Here is a 6616-nt window from a genome sequence, read left to right as displayed (position 1 = left end):
CCCCCCCCCCCCCCCCCCCCCCCCCTCCCCCCTTGAATGGTAAATGTGTTTTTCCACCTGTAAAATTGAACCTTACTTGAAAAGCAAGCCTCCTGGAAGAACAGTATATGTCTTAAGAAAAGTACAGATAAACATTAGGGATCATGTATTTTGATGTTCATTTTTATTATGCACAGTTTTTTCATATACAATTAATTATAAATTTGTTCTTCTTACATTATCTAAGAAGAGCACATTTATACAGTACTGATTTTTGAATGGCAGGGGCACAGACTGGTCTCTTGGAATATCTTAAATTTCCATCAGGGCACTGAACATAATGATAGCAGTTGTATTGACTGACCCTAAACCCCGTTTTTTTGTGTTACCAGCATGAGGCCTTTGCTTAGATATAGAGACCTCAAAAAAGGGCGTCTATAGGATATGAACACTTAAATATACACCACCTTCAGGACAAGAACACGCATGCGCACACACATGCACAAATAAACACAGGCAGCTTTCCCCATTTCTGAAATGACCTTGTGTGTTTTTTAATCATTTCCCTCTTAGGGTTCTCAAAACCTCCTCATGATTTCCAACAGACCACCTGGTGGCCCGCAAGCCATTCCCACTTTGAAGTCTTTTGTACCAGGATTCATTTAATTATACATTAAGATGCATCCATAATATTGATGGGGTGGCCTGGCAGCCTTGGCACTACAAAGGGGTCTCTTACCAGGTCTGAGAGAAACATAAGGGGTTTAACTAATGGCCGTGAGTGCACTCGCTCCAGGTTCACATTTCACTGAATTGAGGCCATTCTTCTTCATTAAAGTGGCCAGCGTTGTACCCCAAACACACCGCATACCAGTGGAGGGGAATGATTTCTAGCTATAAAATCTGAAGTTTTATATTTGTAATGTGGACGAAAACGAAGATCCTGCATTCGCCTGTCAATGTTAAGAGTTGTGTAGCCATAAACATGTTGGAACAAAGAGCCAGTGAGCTCTCCTCGCTGCCTTGCGCTTCGTTTTCTCACTGGAATTTTGTCATAGATCCTACACCAATTTGGGCATTTTGGTCAAACAAATCAGTAGAGGTAGGAGTCCGAAAACACCAAGGTCTGAGCATTTTCCGAGTGCATACCCACAGCCAAGTGAGTGCACTGGGACAGAGCTCTCCTTCAGTCGGTTCAGTGTGGCTGACGGGCGGGTCTCGGTGGGTACAATGTGCTGCCCTTGGCCTGCCGGGCACAGCGGGCCCAGACACAGGCCCTCCTCAGTGTAAAAGGCCCTTGTCGGTCCTCATGGCAACAGACCAGCTGAAATCCCTCAGATTACAGAACTATTTGGACAAACCTTAATCTAAGGTCTCGCCATAATCATTTTTTTTCCTCTTCTGAAATGGAGAGGGAGCAATCAGCGTGCACTGAAAAATGTCTCATGTATTTTGGTTTGTCTCTTAGTTTGCAATCATGTACTGTATCTCTACTGTCTGTAATGTGTATTTTCTCTCATGGAAGACGTTTGAGTGGAGTACCTGCACAAAGTTGTGATTGTATGCAGAAAGGCCTTTGCCGTCATTGCTAGTCAGTGGAGCCTACAGAATTCAAACGGTGCCATCAGACTTTAATTCCCCCCTCTCTGCCATTGTTCTTCTGTGACTTGGCTGCCTTAGAGATGGACTGGGCAAATAGAGAGAGAGCGAGAGAGAGAATGGACAGGAACAAGAGGGGATTTGAGGTGCTTTGAAATGGCCATTGTCCTTAATAGTAAGGCCCTTTTATGAATGACTGATTTACTTTAGTGGGGCATGGCATCTGGTTTGGGTTTGACTTGCATCTTGTTTTGGGAAGGTGAACCCCTTCACCTCCAAACTCTCCATGTTAACTTGGACAAGATTCAAAGTCCGTGGCAGACACGCATTAGAGGATAAATACCCTGCTTTAAGGGATACATGGATTCTGTCAGTGTGTTTTTCACAGACGAATTTCCTTATGCGCCTTCTCGGTGCGTCTGCTGTTTTTTAGTGACAGCTGATAAATGTATAGACTGCCACTGCTGGCTGAACAGAACCTAAGCCAGATGCAGCCTGTTGCTGCCATTGCTGAAATAAATACGCAGGCCAATCACAAACCAGGCTTTTACAAGACTTTTGTTACCTTCATACCTCTGCGCTGAGCCCCCTCCACTAAAATGTTTTCTTCCCTCAGAGTTTCCCTTCTTAACCCCTGTGTGTGGGAAACCTCAGGTTGCTGAGGTTAGGTTAAACAAGCCACCATCAAAGCCATATTACCACTCGGGTCAGAGGAGGGTCAGGGTGCAGCAGGGTGTGTGGTTTGAGGCCCTAACTGGAGGGCACAACTGCCAACCATCCAAAGAGTACTGCCCTGGATGGTTACACCAAGCAGCAACTCTATTATGTTCAGCTTTACTCGGCGCACAAAGCACAGTGGTCTGTGCAGCCATACCAAATCACTGAGCAATGCTGCATGTGCCAAAGGAGAGTAAGTGAAAGAGCTGTTTTCTGCAAGTAAAGTAGGGAAAAAAACATCACCAGCATGAAAGTAAAGATTAGTAGGGTGTTGAGGTGTGCTAGAAGTCTGTTGTGTTGATGGCCATTAATCTGAAAATTGCACATATTTTATATATCTGGCAGCTGTGTGTCTGAAAACTTCATAGTGGGCTTTTTGTTCCAGTCCTTTGAACCCCAGGGCATTTTACGTTCCTCCCATCCTTCCCCAATATTCCTCCCCCAGCTTAACCATGATGAATACAGTAAAGGCTCATTTAAAGGGTCATTAGTGCTAATCCTCCAAAACAATGAGGAAAGAGAAACCGTGTGCTCCTAGTCCTCTGACTCTATCCAGGAATAAAGACCTCTTGTCTGTTCCACAGATGTGTAGAAGAAGCCTGTTCTACTTATATCACGCTAGATAACATAAATAAATGACTCATTCAAAACGAAGGGTTTATGAAAATGACATTTTTCTCATAGGGGTTTCTCAAGGGGTTCCTGAAATTGGCAACATGCATTTAAACTCGGATTTTAGAGGTAAGAAGCAGTGGCAGCAACAGACCAGAGGGTCAGAAGCCAACTGTATACTAACTTTCAGATTTTAGCATATTTGCTCATATTGTTTCTTGTATTTATTTAGTTTTGAATATATCTAGCATTGTTTAGAGCAGGATGTACTGGGTAAGTTCTCTGCTGCGTGTGTGCCTGAGGGCAAGAACTCTGGATAACACTTTTTTGTAAGCGTGTGTACAAAACAAAACACTCAGAAGTGACTGTGTTTGAACACACTGATCTAATTCAGTTAATCTGATGCAGTTAATCCTTATAACCACCAATGCTTAAAGCAATATTTAAACTGTCCAACCTGGAGAATCTTAAATCTTAAATACTCTCCAACTTTCAAATCTGGAGCAGGGGTTTCAGTAAAACTCCATGGATATTCACACCATGTTTTGCCTTCATTCTTATTTCCTCTAGAGCAGTTACATCTATTTTGAGTGGCTATACTGTGTATTTTTGTGTATGTGCTTGCATACATACTCCGGGCAGATAGGAATGATCCAGTTCAACACAGCCCAGAGAACACGTTAATGGTATCCTCGTTGCCCTATCTGTAGCCACTGACTTTGACTTAAGACTGCTTCAAAGTTTGTTTTTTTAAAATCTGAAATATGCAAAGAAGAAATATCCTTAATTGTAATTTTGATTGTGAGGAAAGTGACTCTGTAGTTTTCCTTCATGTGGACAGGAAACTTGCTGCAATAGGTCTTAATACAGCCAACTGACATCAATCTACCTTTGCTCTACAAACGGCAGCTGCTAATCTCTAGACACTGCTCTTGTCACTTAGCTGGTCATTCTCTTGAGCAGCTTAAAGCTCCATATGTCACATTAACATGAAAAAGTCAGGTTACTAAGGACGCTACATAAATAAATAATTGTGGTGTTCCTTTGATGAGGGGTGACTTTGAGATGGACAGCTGTCAAAGAAATCCTAGAAATCCTTTTGGTCATAATTGAACTTCAGATGACCTCGTGAGGAAAGTGGATCAAAGAAGTGAAATTGAGTTAGGGTGAGAGGTAGCCCAAAGGACAAAGGGAGGTCTGCTCTAGTCCGTGGCAGCAGCTGTGGCGTTTTGCCTGCGTAACTTCAGCACACATCCTATTGGTGGTTATGTGTGGCACTTTATTAGCCCTGCCACCTCAGTCAGTTTCAAATAGTGTAGCTATTGATACCACTATAGCTAATCACATCAGCAGCACCACCACGAGGTTTGTATCAGGTTCTACAATGAACCTACTTGTCTGTTTTCTCACCTCTCTAGTTTGCATGAAGCGGCTATTGCTCAGAACCATTGGCATGTAAAATTGAATTTGTGCTGGGTGCTAGCGTTACACTTGTTGGCTGAATGGCTTATGGTTGATTTCGAGTCTTCCACTGCCTGACAGAAATAGCGACTTGAGTTTTGTCTAGATTTGGGCTGCGTCTATTGTTTCTGGGAAGCTTTCCCATTTATGTAGGAGGACTTGGACCCTCACTGCCGGATAATGTGTTTTTGTGGGAGAGAGCATTCTGTGTGAGTGTCTTATGAGTTTCTGCATGTCACCATATGTTTGTACAGTAGTTTGTTTTGTGTGTGTGTGTGTGTGTGTGTGTGTGTGTGTGCGCGCGCGTAATTCACTGTGAGATTCTGTGCACTCTGCCACCCTGCACTGGAGGGGTGTTTGTGCAAACGGCGCCAGTGTTTGCACAGGGCTGTCACGATGACTGGGCTCGCTGGCTGGGACACTGCTCATCTGAAATGATGACAGACCGGACTGCTCTTACAGCTCCGTCTGGAGCTATAAGAGCTCTCATCACGGACGGCCACAGGGAAAACAGATAAACGATGCATTGCAAGGAAAAGAATATGAAAACCCATTTGATGTGTCGGTTGGAGGTCATTTGTGTGTTATCTTATGTAGAGCCGTCTTAGCACATCAGTGAAAGCAAGATGTAGAATTTTTCTAGATAATTTGCACAAATAAACATTATGATAAGGTCTGATCTGTGACAATGGTCTTAGTGTATATCATGCTAGGCTTTATCCATCTGGTCATTCTTTCATCATCAAGTAGGCAATATTTGTCTAAGGACTATGGCTACATATCAACATGGTGCATTGATGACACAAATAATTAGCATGTCAGCATTTAAAAAATGTTAATACACTTATCCAGAGTGCCTTCCTTTGTAAGTCAGACACCAAAAATGATCACTTATTTTAGCTTATTGTTTCTACTCTTTGCCAATGGGGACTGGCCCTTTTGTGGAAATGAGGGTAAGGGCGGAGCCACCCAGTGGGGTTTGACCAGGCTCAGGTGTCATAGACCTGCCATTTGTTTTCAGGCCATTAACTCAGAATAGCGAGCAGTATGGTGCCACTCGGTGGGACGGCTGTCCATAAGGCACTTTTTCACAGGCAGTGATGGAGTACTCATTGTTGCAGCGTCATAGTACATCTCACTGTCACAAACCATTCTTCCACACACATTATTGTCACTGAAAGTTACCTGTTAATTTAAATCGTCACTGTATTTTTGTCCATATTACCGGGGCACTCAATCTTATAATAATACGGTGGATTTAGGGATCAACGTTTGGAACTAATTTAAACAAGTCTGATCTCTCTATTGGTGATGGCATAATTATCGACATAATATCTAGGCTCTTCTGAGGCTTAGCTGTAGTATATATTTTACACTGGTCCCTGGCATTGACGCAAGTGAAATGCAGACTTTTTATGACCATTCATGACATTGTATGTGAGCAAGAGGCTGCAAAGTGCTATAATGACTCAGTGGTAATCTGTGATTGGCGACAGTGGCACTGGGGTTAATGTAGCGGAACCTTATCTCCGCCTCCCGTGCCCACTAACCCCCTCCTCCCTAGTGTGGTCCCATCCTCCCAACCGGCTCTCTGTCACGCTTGACTCACCAGGGGGTGACTTTTGAGTGACAGGTGGAAGGCGGACCGCGATTGGCTGGCACAGGAGAGTGGCTGTGGGTGTTCGAGCGCAGACAGCCAATGGCGCAGTCTCAGCACAGTTAGCTGAACAACAGCTCTCCAGCAGTGATAGAGAGTTTCCGTGTGTGAGTGTGTGTTGTCTGACACAGAAGGAGAGAGTGAAAAACACAAGAAAAAAGTACTTGGATAATATGAGAAGAGGCCAAACAGAATGAGACTTACGGGATTCTCTGAGGTGAGATCTGTGTTTCTACATCTTGGCTGCTCTTTTGTTGTTTAAACTGGTTTCATTCACTGGTTTCTGTGATTTAGTTGTTTTTTTCCCGTCTTAGGTCAGTAAAGTCTATGTTGAGGGATTTTGTTTTCAGGGGAGAGGTTTCAGTCAGGATCCAACACATGTTTGAACTGTTGGCTAAGTTTTCCTTGGCGTCTCTGTTTATGGATAAACTGTTGTGTTTGAGTATGATTTGTAACCAGATGCACACAATTTCTCTGAAGTAAATGTGCTTAAATGTTCCTAGAGGGATTTAATGCAATTCTCTGTTCTACTCCTTTAAAACTGCCCACATCACCCCCCCCCCCCCCGTTTTCCTTTTTGTAATGTTTCCA

General features: G+C 43.5%; 1 protein-coding gene across 10 annotated transcripts in view; it reads left to right on the top strand.

Annotated features, from left to right (window-relative positions):
• sulf1 (sulfatase 1) overlaps positions 1-6616 on the top strand; it is a 123603-nt gene that overhangs the window by 94430 nt on the left and 22557 nt on the right. The window lies entirely within an intron of this gene.

This window comes from Micropterus dolomieu, linkage group LG01 (genome assembly GCF_021292245.1).
Source record: "Micropterus dolomieu isolate WLL.071019.BEF.003 ecotype Adirondacks linkage group LG01, ASM2129224v1, whole genome shotgun sequence".
In the NCBI taxonomy this organism is placed as follows: domain Eukaryota; kingdom Metazoa; phylum Chordata; class Actinopteri; order Centrarchiformes; family Centrarchidae; genus Micropterus; species Micropterus dolomieu.
The sequence above is the reverse complement of the archived record's forward strand: the minus strand, read 5'-3'. Positions and strand labels throughout refer to the sequence as shown.